General features: G+C 33.8%; 2 long non-coding RNA genes across 3 annotated transcripts; both read left to right on the forward strand.

The window, feature by feature from the left end:
• Positions 1-4,439: 4,439 nt before the first annotated feature.
• Positions 4,440-6,590, forward strand: LOC136064904 (uncharacterized). Of its 2 annotated transcripts, XR_010626554.1 has the most exons (4): positions 4,440-4,708; positions 6,113-6,225; positions 6,313-6,378; positions 6,511-6,590. It is a non-coding gene; the product is annotated as an uncharacterized LOC136064904 (long non-coding RNA). The 2 variants fall into 2 exon arrangements; XR_010626553.1 differs by lacking the exon at positions 6,511-6,590 and having other exon boundaries at positions 6,313-6,433.
• A 2,461-nt stretch (positions 6,591-9,051) lies between these two features.
• Positions 9,052-9,593, forward strand: LOC136064905 (uncharacterized). Its single transcript, XR_010626558.1, has 3 exons — positions 9,052-9,218; positions 9,306-9,371; positions 9,504-9,593. It is a non-coding gene; the product is annotated as an uncharacterized LOC136064905 (long non-coding RNA).
• Positions 9,594-12,883: the final 3,290 nt, after the last annotated feature.

Consider the following 12,883-nt stretch of genomic DNA (forward strand, 5'->3'; position numbering starts at 1 on the left):
AAATATACAAAAAGAGTCATCATCAACAAATAGATCATCAATGACGGTAATGGCACTTGGATTTCTTGGAAAGATTGAAAATCTCTGGCTCAGGCTTAGGGATGTCACTAAAATCCACCAATTGAATCTTCCTTTTGGCCTTTTGAACTTGTTGGTATCCAAGTTGTAGCTTTCTTTTTGATGCTTCAAGTTTCAACTCCAATGACTTCCTCTTCTCCTCCTCCTCCTTTTGCGCTTTCCTTTGCCGCCATGCAGCCAAATTAATCTTGACCACAATCCTCTCTTTCTTTTCACTATTCTCGGCACTTTTACTGGCAGCAGAGGACAACGTTGAGATCGCTTCCTTCTTGTTACCATCATCTTGCTGCTTTGAAGGAAACCCAGAAGCAGAAGCAGAAGAAAGAATCTTCTTCATACCCATACGAGGGTTAGCATCCAAACCCATAGCGACACGAGTGCTTGCATCTAAACCTAAAAGCATAGCCATAGCCATGACTACTGAAATCTTTGCTGAAACAGGGAGAGAGTATTTTTGCGTTTAGGTTTTTGTTGCCAAAGTGGGATGATACATATATATATATATATACTACATCACTCTCCGACTCACACACGGAGACGGAGAGACTCTCATCACCGACTCAGAGGAAGACGCAACCCCAACTAGCCGTTACTATTTCAATTTCTTCAATTACTTTCTCTACCTTGATTGTAGTCTATTTTACAAATTGTGGCGTTGGACTCACTATATAAAAAATACTTCTCCAACATATTTTCTTTTCGATACAGCTTGTAGTCTTAACTGCCACGTCAGGCCATAATTAAACCCCCCTCATTATCAATTAGGATAGGATATTTCCTAATCACTTCTAATAGTTATTCCCAAAATTATTAGCCAAATTACAATTAAAACCCCTCAAAATTATTTATTTATATAGTCCAGGTTGGTTAAATACATGTTAATGTGGTATTCAACATATTTATAGAATCCAATCCATATTAATATTATGGAGCATAAAAATTGTTGTTAGGCCTTTATTTATTTATATATTTTTCCATTAAAATGTCTCTTCATTATTTGCAAAAAGGAGGAGGAGTCATATCCCTATAAAGCTGAAATATATGACTTAAAAAGTAGGGACGAAATTAGGTTTCAAAGTTAAGGGGGAAAATATAATTTTCTTGAGGGGGGGGGAAATATAATTTTTCTTAGGCTTATTTTCTAAAATCTTAAATATATACTTACTAGTTAATATTTTAAAAAAAATTTGGATGGGGCCACAGCCCCTCTCAGCTTGTACATAGTTTCGTAACTGCTTAAAAGATTAACAATACGGTTGTATTACTCAAAAAAATAAATAATAAAAAAAATTATATACGAGAAACTCTCAAAAAGTTCCTTTTGTTTTGTAACATTTTTGCTTTTTTATTACCAGTTATGATTTTTTATCATCTTCAGCGAGAGAAATTGTTGCTTTTAAGTGGAGTGAATTTGATAAAACTCCCAAATGAAGCCTGAGATTGATTAGCAAATTTATTAACTTCAAATCTCTCTCTCTCTCTCCATGGCACACAGTGTCTAAAAAAAATAGTTAGTTACCTTAAATATCAAGATATAAGAGCTTTTTGAAGCTGAATTTGATTTCACTGAACATTATGGTTGTTACCTCGCTCTATTGCAGGATGAAAGAATGAATCTCTTGGATGGTATTCAATGAATTTAAAATTAAATCATCCTTCTTCTATAAATAATAATAATGATAATAATAATAATTTGTTGCCACTGATGAATTTTATTTTTTACTATAACAATATTTTCTTTTTTATTATCGAGTTAATAGGTTTCGAATTGGTTGACTTTGTCTCTCATATATATTGTGAAGCCAAATGTTGATTGCTTTTGGGAAGATGAATGGCATGTTACGCATAAATGTAATCCGTCATTGTTTGATCTTGCATTCAAAATTTCGAACGGAACATTAAACTTTGCCAAGAAATGTATGGCTTTGGCAATCACATTTCGTTGGATTCAGTAATACATTTTTTTAGCAGAAACTGAAATTAAGAAAATAGATTCTTTTAGTATTGTTATAAGATTTTTATGACATTGTGGTGAGTCAGTATATTTGACTGACTTTAGTTATAGTAGTTGTTTGGCAATGCATTGAAATTGTGGAAAAGTATAATTTGTCCTTGTGATATTCATTTAGAGAAATTAAGTTAATTACTTTAATGCATAAAGGAACACAATCACTAATAAATAAAATGATTAAGAGAATCTATGGATATGATGTGGCTCTACAACACACGTGCATGGCGTGCCACGCACTTATTGTGCAGAACTCTAATACTGTTTTTGTAACTCCTTTCATAGAGCGGTGTTACAAAATGCTAGCTTGAACAAGACATCTACACCCAAAATGATCCTTTATATTTTTTAAACCCTAGTTGAAATCTTGTGCTTAAGGAGAGATCCATTCATATACTTAACCTCATCTGAAGTTAACGAAGAAACTTATTTGCCATAAAACTTTAATCTATCATGTTTGGATCTTGAGGTTACCTCTAGTTTAATCATATGATTTTTCATTTTTTCAAGTTCAATATGTTGTAATTTATGGATTAATGGAGGACTACAGAATACAAATGAACCCATAGTTTAGGGTGACAACTAAAACTAATCTTTTTGTTTAAGATAAATATTAATCCAAGTTTTACTGTAGATTTCTAATTGGTAAAATGTTGCGCAACAAAATATAATATACAGATCTTAGATAAATCATAAGACGAAGGTGTTTCATATACATAGATTTGAGTCTAGGCACTAATAGTAGTAATCAAACTCTCAGATTTCCAACTGTTATTTCAAGGTCATCTTATCAAGCTCAATTTATCATAATGCAAAATTGCTTCAGTTTTGTGAGTCAAAAGCTATAGTGGCAGTCCTATGTTCTGTGAACTTGGGATCTCATTCTCTTCTAAAGTCTCATTTGCCATAGGCCCATAGCACAGTACCCAAATAGTTTTTATTTTTATTTTTATACAAGATAGAAATTCTACTATAGTCTAAGTTAAATGTACATGTGTGTGAAGCTCATTCTTGAAGACTTAAACCCCGCTTTTACCCCTCACACTACAGACACTTATACTTGTGAAGTGACCATCGTAATAAAGATATGCGGTGGTCCAAATAGTATTGCCTAATTAGACGTCTTATAAGCAATATACAAATATTTAAAATTTATCGTATCTACATATTTATTAACGGTACACTTTAAAGTTTAAAGAATATCAAATATTTAAGGTAAAATTATAAATTGCATCCTTTAACTTCACACAAAATTTAATTCAATCATGTAATTTTGATTTTTGATTTTTATTTTTTAATTTGAGTCCTCTAAGTTTCTTTCTTGTCAATTCATTTCTCCCATCTACTCTGTTAACACTACAAAAAAGGCGCAGTGGGGCTGCATTTTGGAGTTGCGTTTTTCAAAAACGCAGCTTCAGGGTACTGTTTAAGCTGCGTTTTTCATAAACGCAGCTTCAGAGTACTGTTTGAGCAGCGTTTTAGAAAAACGCAGCTCCACCACTGGATATATAGGGGGGGTTTGGATTCCGCGTTTGCGTTTCAGCAAACGCGTTTTCCTCCCTTTTTTTTTGTTTTTTTTTTTTTGCCGCATTTTTTTACTTTTGGGAGACAAAAAAGCTGTGCATGAACAGTGCGTGCACTGTTCACGTACTGTTCATACACTGTTCATATAATAAAAAATATTAAAAATGGGTCCCACGGTACTATTTACACATTTAAAAATTATTTTGCTACAGTGTTTTCAGTTTTCAGTTTTCAGTTTTCAGTTTCAGCAACAATAAGTTCAATCCAAACACACCCTATAGCTACGTTTACTAAAGAAAACGCAGCTTTAGACCTATCCGGAGAATTTTTTTTTTCTTTTTTTTAATATATCCTAGAGCTGCGTTTATTAAAACGCAGCTCAAAATCGTCTAGAGCTGCGTTTGACCAAACGCAGCTCCAGGTATGTTTAAGCTGCGTTTAATCAAACGCAGCTCTAAGATTGCTATAAATTGAAAAAAAATCCTAAATTTCAACACAGACCCGATACCATTGAAAAAAATTCTCTGCTCTCTCAACCTAGCTCCCCGATCCCTAATCCTATCGTCGTGCCCTCACAACCTCTCGCCGCCGTGCTCTCAAACAACCTAATACACCCATCTCATCACGCGCAGAATCCGATCCCTCTCCATTTTCTCCCTCTGCATTTCTGGCACTTCCCCACTCTCCGCCATTGCCTCTCTCAACCCATGCGTCGTCATCCTCTCCGGCGAACCCCACTCCGTCCACACCTCCGATTCCCCTTCGTTTCTGCCTGAGTTCCCCGAATGGGCCGAGGCCAACGACGTCGTAGTTTTGGGGATTTGTTATGGGCTGCAGCTCATTGTTCAGAGGCTCGGCGGCGAGGTCAGGGTTGGAAAGAAGCAGGAGTATGAGAGGATGGAGATTGGGGTGGAGAAGAGCGCCACGCTTTACGGGTCGAAACGAGTTGGGGATAGGCAGCTTGTGTGGATGAGCCATGGGGATGAGGTGGCTAGGTTGCCTGATGGGTTCGAAGTCGTTGCGCGGAGCCAGCAGGGTGCGGTGGCTGCACTTGAGAACCGGGTTAAGAGGTTTTATGGCCTCCAGTACCATCCGGAGGTATAATTTGGTTTTGTGTGATTTTGTATTTCAAATGTTAATTGGGTTTTGCTTGTTGAATTTGTGAAATATATGCATGCATTGTTTGAGTAACTGGGTTTGCTCTGCTTTTGTGATTGAATGTGTTTTTGGGTGATTGCTTTGTAAGTTCATAAGAGGTATGGAAATTGTTGTGGTTATTTTTTGCTCGTGGAGGAACAGGTTTAAGTATTGGGTTTGCTCTGCACGTCAGTACTTATGAAAAAATTCGAGAAATTTTTTGTGTCCTTTGCATTCCTTTGTTTTCCTGAATTTAGTACATAACAATGGGCTATAACTGCAATATTAATCTCTACTATTAACAAATACAAATTATTTCCAAACTTTTAAAGCAACAGACAACCAAGCACTTAAAAGTTCATATTACCTCAAACATTTTGGTTACCCAAATGGTGTCAATGTGTTTTTTTGTTTATTGTTTTATAGGAATTGTATTATTTATTACTTTGATTAAAAATTAGTTTTGTGGATGATGATGGTACATAAATATGTAAACGTATAGACTACAAGTGTTATTTTTGCAGCTTACTTTTAAAAAAATTATGGCATTTATTTATCTGAGCAGGTTCTCCTAAAGGTTAGGGGAGAATGGCATAAAATCAATATAATCAATTCCTTGTTTGATTTATTATATTATTTTTGGTTGAAGTCATTTTTTGGATCAATTTTGTTGTCATCTATTGGAGAGCTCTCACTTCTTGTTGGTTGGCTGGTAATTATGGGTTTAAAACTTTCAAATCAATGTTTATATTTCTGGCTCCATATGTGTGGTTTTAACTAATTCCATCACTACTAGTAAGCATATTTGTCCTGCTTCCTCTCTTTGCATGCTTTAAACATATATTTTTTTTTGGTCTCTTGGTGGCATGGGCCTATGTCTGGCCCATTTACTAGGACTAGTTTAGTAGTTTAGTGGTTTCAATCTATTCCTTTGATAGAACTTGATTTCTCTCAATGTCAGCTATACGCTTAATTCATTTAGTGTTTCTAGGACAGGTGTTGACCAGCTGACACAGAGGGTGGGATCTAGCTTGTATGACAGTGGGTCTTAATTCTCAGATGCAAATTCATTTGTATTATGTGATTTTATCAAACCACATATTTTCATGTAGGTGGAGTGCCCCACCCCCTGCCCGCCAAAAATCCCCTTATACTTTAATTAAAGTTTTTTTTTTTTTTTGAATAATATTTTGTGTGTGTGTGTGTGTGTGTTAAGTTTTTAAAATTTTTTTGTTTTGATTTTTGGTTCGGGTTTCAATTTTGGGTATTTCTATGACATGGTGTCTTTATCTGATAAATATGTGTGTTTGATATATGAAAAACATACCCATTGCTTCTTTTTTTTATGTGGTTGTTGATGTTCAGTGAGTTCTTATGAAAGGGCATTGGATGTCTTGTCGTCCTTTATTATGCTGCGAAGTCCGTCTAATAAGGGCAGCAAGTGTTCTCGCTTTGAGTTCGTCTTCGATTATATTAAGGTAATTTCTGAATTTGGCAAATATGACATTTCATTATTTTTTTCTGGTCCAAAATTGTATAGCTTTGTGGTGTATGGATAATTGTAGATTCTGGACCTGGAGGAGCCTATTTCAAAGATGAAGATTATCCACGTAGCTAGCACCAAAAGGAAGGTACTAAATAATGTGAAGAATTAGTACTAATTTGTAATAGAAATTTATGTGAAGAATAAATGTACACTCAATATAATTTTTTGTATATGGAGTAAGACACTAATTAATCTTTTTTATTTGGGGCTTGAAAAGGGATCCACATGCACTTTTGTAGAATCAATGAGGTGTACACCTCATTGATGTTCGAGAAAGGTTTCGTATAGATGGGTGAGATTTTTAATCCATAAACATGCGCTTTTTAGTTTTTACTATAAGTAAAACGGATGGTGTTTGTGTTTTTGATTTCTTATTCTCTTAGAAGAACACAACATTGCTTTCTGTTTGCTTTGTGTATTACATGATTTCCTTTATTTTGGCGAAAAGAAATCCAATGAACTGTTTAAACTTATAGCTTTTGGACATGTAGTATTTGGGTAATACCTATGTAGATGGAGTGGATCTTTGTAGTGATGCATCTAAATTAAAGATGTTCATTCTTTCTCCTTTTTCTGATTTTTTGAGTAGAAATAATTACACAATAGTAGGCAAAATCTGCATTCCGTTTTCTGTGTTAAAGTCAGATTATGTTGCAAGAAATATCACCTGTGCCTTTGCTTAATGGAGCTACTAGATGGGTGTTGCTCATAGACATGATTTGCAATATATGAACTTGATATATTTAGGCACCTGTCTGTCTAGCTTTGCAATGAGGAGGGGCTTAAAGAACTTTAAGCTCTCTAGCAAAATTTACCATGCGCTTGGCAATTTTGCTAAAGAGCTCAAGGAGCCAACTAAAAGTTGAGAATAAAGTTGTGGTTTAATATATATAGAGAGGTGGAGGGTGTGACTTTGGACACGTATTTGTAACATGGTGAGTAAGGGCTTTACATGAGGAACAAGTTTCAAGGCTACTGTTTAGGTTCAGTTGATATCGACTTGTGGCTTGGGTATCTCTATCACCAGTTCATTAAAAGGGAGTGAGCTTACCTTATGTGTGTACTGATGTACTCATGTGCATGTGCCCTTTAATTAATTCTTGTTATTCTCTACACTCTAGAGAATCTAGAGATTGGCTGCTGGCGACAAATATCTAGATTTGGATGAATATAACCATTCTTTTAAATTTAATCAATTGAAAAAATTTTGACGTACAAATTCTCTAGGAGTTCCAAGTCATGTGTTAGAACTTGAAGCCCGATTTAATTTGTTCTAGCTAGATTGTATAGAGAGCATTTTCTTGGTTTGACTAAGTTTTATCCTTTCTACTGAATTCATGTTGCATGGTAAGTGCTGCGTACGAGTGAGTGTTTAAGACAATCTGGAGGGAAGGAAGTCGGATAACTTTGTGGAAAATAAGTTGTAGTTTTTATTGCTTTTTCTTAGCTGGTCCTGATTTTAAATTTGTACGATATGGCACATTTACTAATTTATACATCTAACATCACTTTCATCTAGGTAATCGTTATCAATTCTATTATACACCAATTATACTAAACACATATATTTGTGAGATAGGTATGGACATGAGCTTAATTTATTATGTAAAATATATCCAAGAGTTCAAACAAGTGATTACAAAGCATAAGATGGTTTGCTACTTGTGTTTGTTTGTGAAAAATGGTTCTTTTTTAACTTTGTGAGTGTAGGAAAATGGTTTGCTACTTGTGTTTTGGTCTCAAATTTTGTTCTTTATGGACTTGAACCTTAAATATCTGCAGGGAGCAAGCTTACTGTAGGGATCGAAGTGATGGAGGCGCATGGCAAGACTAAACTTTGAGGTCAGTTGGAAGTGTTGTTGCTGCTTGCTGGCTATGGCTATACTTCTTCATGCAATTAGAATGTAAAAATCTCCTTGTAAAGATTTTTTGTGATGTATAGGATCTTTTGTCAGTAGAACTTACAAACTGATATATTTTTGTTGGGAACTAGCAAAATTTTGCAATGAACTTCAAAAAATTAGTATATATTAAGTATCTANGCATGCTTTAAACATATATTTTTTTTTGAGAAGGTGCATGCTTTAAACATGGTTGCTCAAATGTCATAAAGTAAAAAAATTTCTCTTGTAGAGAAGAGTTCTTTTATGCATTGTTTTGCAACTTTTGTGTGCATGTTAAAAAGTGCCTTTTGAAGGGAAATCAGAGTAGTAAATAATAAAATGGTCCCCTGTCTTCCCTCACTACACAGCCAATGAATTTAATGATACATGGTCTCTCGGTAGCACCTCACATGATATATGGTCTCTTGGTGGCATGGGCCTATGTCTGGCCCATTTACTAGGACTAGTTTAGTAGTTTAGTGGTTTCAATCTATTCCTTTGATAGAACTTGATTTCTCTCAATGTCAGCTATACGCTTAATTCATTTAGTGTTTCTAGGACAGGTGTTGACCAGCTGACACAGAGGGTGGGATCTAGCTTGTATGACAGTGGGTCTTAATTCTCAGATGCAAATTCATTTGTATTATGTGATTTTATCAAACCACATTTTCATGTAGGTGGAGTGCCCCACCCCCTGCCCGCCAAAAATCCCCTTATACTTTAATTAAAGTTTTTTTTTTTTTTTGAATAATATTTGTGTGTGTGGTGTGTGTGTGTAAGTTTTTAAAATTTTTTGTTTTGATTTTTGGTTTCGGGTTTCAATTTTGGGTATTTCTATGACATGGTGTCTTTATCTGATAAATATGTGTGTTTGATATATGAAAAACATACCCATTGCTTCTTTTTTTTATGTGGTTGTTGATGTTCAGTGAGTTCTTATGAAAGGGCATTGGATGTCTTGTCGTCCTTTATTATGCTGCGAAGTCCGTCTAATAAGGGCAGCAAGTGTTCTCGCTTTGAGTTCGTCTTCGATTATATTAAGGTAATTTCTGAATTTGGCAAATATGACATTTCATTATTTTTTTCTGGTCCAAAATTGTATAGCTTTGTGGTGTATGGATAATTGTAGATTCTGGACCTGGAGGAGCCTATTTCAAAGATGAAGATTATCCACGTAGCTAGCACCAAAAGGAAGGTACTAAATAATGTGAAGAATTAGTACTAATTTGTAATAGAAATTTATGTGAAGAATAAATGTACACTCAATATAATTTTTTGTATATGGAGTAAGACACTAATTAATCTTTTTTATTTGGGGCTTGAAAAGGGATCCACATGCACTTTTGTAGAATCAATGAGGTGTACACCTCATTGATGTTCGAGAAAGGTTTCGTATAGATGGGTGAGATTTTTAATCCATAAACATGCGCTTTTTAGTTTTTACTATAAGTAAAACGGATGGTGTTTGGTGTTTTGATTTCTTATTCTCTTAGAAGAACACAACATTGCTTTCTGTTTGCTTTGTGTATTACATGATTTCCTGTTATTTTGGCGAAAAGAAATCCAATGAACTGTTTAAACTTATAGTTTTGGACATGTAGATTTGGGTAATACCTATGTAATGGAGTGGATCTTTGTAGTGATGCATCTAAATTAAAGATGTTCATTCTTTCTCCTTTTTCTGAAGTTTTTTTGAGTAATTGGGAACTTGTTTTGTATTTCTTCATGCAAATTTGGGCAAGAATTTGAAATTTAGCAAGGGAAAAAAATGTTTATAGCCACGTTTTTATAAATGCAGCTATAAACAAAACCCATATCAGAGGCTTTAGCTGGGTTTGGAAAACGCAGCTACAGGGCAGCCTAAAGCTGCGTTTTAGAAAATGCAGCTACAGGTTTGAGCCTACAGCTGTGTTTTAAACGCAGCCCAAAGAGGGTCTATAGCTGCATTTTTTACAAAAACGCAGCTATAGGATTCAGCTTATGGGTTGTGGGAAAACGCAGCTCTAGGGTGTATAAAACGCAGCTCTAGGAATGAAAGAGACGAGAAAACAATTATTTTTTTAGTAGAATTAGAATTTTTTTCATAGTGCCCACATTTTTAAAGATCTTTTCTTATAGAATTTGTTTGTTCTTAATTTGAAATTGACAAAGCTTATATTTATGGTAAGTAAAATAATTTGTTTATAAAAAAAAAAAAAAAAAAATCCTCCATTAACAAAGATTTCTATCTGAAATACAACATTTTTTTTAGTAAGACTCTTACCTACATTTTAAAAGATCTTTTCCTCTAGAAATGAATTCCTGTTTTGAGATTGACAAAGCTTAAACTCAAGAGGGGGAAAAACCAAACTCCTCAATTTGAAAATTCTTCTTTTTTTTTTTTCAAAATTTTTTAATAAGTATTCTAGATTTTGTTTAATTTAAAAGATTACAATACCAAAACTACGACAATTTGGGGCATCAAGCGATGCAATTTGGATGAATGGTGACAAAAGGACTTCATTGAACACGAATAAAATGTATAAGACTAAAATGAGCAAAAAGATCAAATTGAATTTTGGACAACGTTAAAGGATATAATTTGTAATTTAGCCAATATTTAATTATCAATTGGGATGCACATTAAAATAAAATGACACATTTGTTTATATATTAGTTGTTCACTGAGATAATTGTGTGTACCTTTTATGATATTGTAATTAAATACATTTAACTAAGGGTTATGAGTGCCCTTAGGCATTTATTAATGAACCATTATAGGAAAATTTAATACAATTTTCATGGGAAATATAAAAAGTTATCCCAAAATAAAAAATCAGGTTTTTTTTTTTTTCTTCTTTTCCCATAAAAAGTTTATAAAAATATTCTCTAAACCAATGCTCTTAGGGCATAGCTTTTTCCTTTAACTAATAAGACATAAGAAGCCCAAATGATAGTGGTATAATAAGGAAAGGCCGACTTCACAATTCATGAGATGTAACAGAAAAGTAAACTATTAAACTTTGAAATTTTGGTCAAATTGGAAGCACATGATAAATATGCAATGTCAAAAGCTAAAATTTTCAGAAGCACAAGCAGCAGCATATCAGCTGGTTGAGTCTCCAATGGCACTATAGCCAAGTGATACTTCTCCTCTTTAAAAGAAGGAACTCTCATGTGAACCAATGGAAGGGAGGATTTAGGGATTGGAGTAGGGCTAACCCTCAAGGTTAACTTGAGAAAGAACAAAAATGCAGAGTTTAATGACTAGGTGGCTGAGATGAAACAGAGTTAGTTGTGGTTATGGTAGGTCTCAGGTTTAAATCTTACTATCAGAAAACAAGAGGGTACATATTTAGGGGTTTGTTTGTGTCTGTGTGCACATACATGCTTTGTGATGATGATCATGATCATGAAAAGCAACAGAATTGAAATTCAAATGCTGTAGTGATGACGACAATTGGTTCCAACAATATAAGAGCATCAAAATGGCACCTTAAGCAGACAAGTGATTAAGCTTACAACAAAAAAAGAATTCCCTATTCAGACAGAATTTTAACTTCTTTAAAATCTCTAAACAAGCCAAGCTGATTGAGTACAATCCCCCCAAAGAAGAAACCAAGTATCTGCAAAAGATTGGCACTAAAAATTGTCAATAGAGAAATGAGATAACAGACTGATAAGAATTACACACCCGTCTACTTCTGCCACACTTGATTAAAATCTTAAGCTTTTTTCAATTCGCATAGTTTTGTTGTAGGAAGTAAGCATGCACATGTAGACGAGCTAATGGTTTTGTATATTCTATTAATGGATTCAAATATCAGTGCAATATTGACTGACTAAAAGTAAAATAATTAGAATACAGTCACAAAATTATAAGATTTTCAACACAATAATAAGCACAAAAATAACTACTATTGTAAATTAAATCATGTTAGATATCATGCTGATCATTACAAATAAAATCATTAACAAACAGAAATAAAATTCAATCATAAAGATTTTTTTTGGTATGAGCAACATGCAAAAAAAAAGTGTCATTAATGAACAAAAAAACACTCACTATTGGCAAGATTTTGTGAAATCTGTAGATTCAAGTTTAGAGATATGAGGTGGATTGACAAATACACTTTCCTCCTCCTCCTCCCCCTTTAAAGGGGAACAAAATAGATTACGAAATGAAGATTTTATTGGCGATTACAAACCCTAACTAAGAGATCAAAATTGACAGACTAATGGCCTTTCAACAGCTGTTCGTATCAAGGAGCATCGATATATGATCAAACTGATTGGAATATCAGTTAATAAAAATTGTTTGGCTTGAAGTTTATTATCCTTGAAAAATCTGAATATCCCCAATTTTATTTTGCATTTCACAAAGTACAGAGGCCTACAAATTTTTTTCTCAGTCCATTCTTCTTTCACATTTCAGACCTCCATGATAAACTTGTAAAAATGTAAAATGTGATTAATTCATGTATTCATTATATATTCAAAGTGCCTATTGAATTGATAAAATATAAAGAGTTTTGAAGAAGGGAAGCATGGAAGAATATGTTTATTTAATACTATGAATACCTTATAATAAGAGAAAGTTATACCATTTGATTATGTTAATTTAGAATTACAATATGACAGTCTGCACTTGAAAACTAAATTTAGATCCCTACGTGATTAACACTGCAGAATTATCAGATATAAAGGTCAAACACATCAGTTAAACCA

Source organism: Quercus suber, unplaced genomic scaffold (genome assembly GCF_002906115.3).
Source record: "Quercus suber isolate HL8 unplaced genomic scaffold, Cork oak 2.0 scaffold_796, whole genome shotgun sequence".
Classification (NCBI taxonomy): Eukaryota; Viridiplantae; Streptophyta; class Magnoliopsida; order Fagales; family Fagaceae; genus Quercus; species Quercus suber.